The 2,017-nt window shown below is 49.1% G+C and overlaps 1 long non-coding RNA gene across 1 annotated transcript; it reads right to left on the minus strand.

The window, feature by feature from the left end:
* Window positions 1–245: 245 nt before the first annotated feature.
* On the minus strand, window positions 246–893 carry LOC138657576 (uncharacterized). Its single transcript, XR_011317068.1, has 3 exons — window positions 794–893; window positions 454–540; window positions 246–371 (listed from the first exon to the last, which is right to left on the minus strand). It is a non-coding gene; the product is annotated as an uncharacterized lncRNA (long non-coding RNA).
* Between the last annotated feature and the right edge of the window lie 1,124 nt (window positions 894–2,017).

Consider the following 2,017-nt stretch of genomic DNA (forward strand, 5'->3'; position numbering starts at 1 on the left):
TATTAAATTTTACAGTTTTAGTTGTCTATTGTGACATCCAGCAGAAAACCACTCGTATTATGTTGATACTTACGGAGAAGGGACGCCGGTTCCTCATTGCCAGAACCAGAGGTGCTAATTTCCCATCCCAGCGATCTGGACACTGCTGCAGCACCGAAAAGGAAATAATAACAGATCTGGTTAACTATGGAACACGCCGTTGGGAAGCGCTCGCTGTTTTGGTCACTTACGTATGTTATGTTCTGGGGAGAATGCCGCCGACCCGGGGGAGGAAGAGGAGTGTCGGAAGGGAGGTGTTGAGGGTGGTGTAGGGGTGCGAGGCCGTCTGCTGTCTGGTGGAGGCGTGGTAGGCCGCTGGGTCATTACTGCGTCTGTAATGTATTCAAATATTACCGCTACCCTCTTATGTCCCGTATGCAGTTGAAAAACTGTAATCAATGATTGTTAACTTACGTGACGTCACGGACTGTGGGCTCCCGCTGGTGGTGGATGCTGTGGTGCTGCTGGCAATGGCAGGCACCTGTTGCCGCCGCTGTCTCTCTACACAGAAAGTTTACAAACGCAATCTTTAAAAACACATGTAGAGTGCTGCAGATCAAAGCTAACAATATACTGAAACATAAAATTTATATAACACTTCACAGGGGTGCGAGGGTGCATGGTCGCAACAGATGGTGGAGGTGTGGTAGGCCGCTGGGTCATTACTGCGTCTGTAATGTCTTCAAATATTTCAGCTACCCTGTTATGTCCCGTGTGATGTTAAAAAAAATGCAATCAATGATTGTGAACTTACGTGATGTCCCGGACTGTGGGCTCCCACTGGTGTCTGAAGATGTGGTACTGGTGGCAATGGTGGGTCTCACTTGCCGCCGCCGCTGTCTCTCTACACCTAAAGTAAAGAATCACAATGTTTACACACAAATGTTGAGTGCTGCAGATCAAAGCTTACAATATACTGAAACATAAAATCGAGATCACACTTTACAGGGGTGCGATACTCTGACATGTCTGTGGGCTCTGGGGTTCAATGGTCTTCCTGTCTTTGGAAAACGTATCATTTCATCAGTAGGCCAACCTCCTCCGATAATATTTTTGGTCAATTGAGAAACTAAAAATTACGGACATCTTAATAATTTCAAGATGGTGGTTGAGATTAGGGAACCCGACAAGTTTTCTCACGGACAACGCATATTCTGCTTGGAAAATAACTAAATTTTAAAAAAACGGGGCATGTGTTTTAATGCATTTGAGGTCAAGTTGGCAACCATGAGCGCAAGCCTCCCTCCCAAACCCCCCCCCCTCCTGACAGCGTGCATCTCCCAATCCCCCCATACTAGTACTTGCCTCGCCTTGCCTCCGCACGCAACTCAGCAAACATTTGTGGCGTTTTATAGCGGAGGTCAGCCCATTTTTTACTCAGCTGAAGCTGACTGCGGCAGACGCCAAACCTCCTCTCCATCATTCTGGTTATGTGGCCAAGCACTTCCCGCTTGTGGATGTGTGGGTGGGCAGGGCGGCTCTCCAGACCCTCATAATCCAGGGCATCCATCTGAGTAATAAAAAAAAGGAGCTCTGGCTGCCCCAGAGGAGCAGAACGCATTCTCGCCGCCATTTTAGATGGAATGACCCTGAACAGCAACGCCCACAGGAGGAGCTTGACTACGCCGTCCTGCCGCCAGATCGGCTTCGCAATAGCGTTGCAGTTTATGGACAGCGTCACATTTGTGACGCATGAGCGGTACGGAATGAACGCACATAGTAAAAGCCGTTCGAAGGATGGTTATATAACGCCGGAGCGTCACGTAATGTACGCTCGTGGTCTATGACGGCGTGATGACGTTACAGCGTTCCGGCGTGCCTGCGCTAGCTTGTTTTGGATCCCTGACATCCTGATAATGGCTGCCAGTCGCCGTGATCCTCCTATGGGCATCCCAGAGCTCAAGTTCCTTATTGGAACAATGGATCGGATGCAGTATGAAACAACAGGGCTGGTGCTGCACCGCAACCAGCACAAGGA

This window comes from Ranitomeya imitator, chromosome 1 (genome assembly GCF_032444005.1).
Source record: "Ranitomeya imitator isolate aRanImi1 chromosome 1, aRanImi1.pri, whole genome shotgun sequence".
Lineage (NCBI taxonomy): Eukaryota > Metazoa > Chordata > Amphibia > Anura > Dendrobatidae > Ranitomeya > Ranitomeya imitator.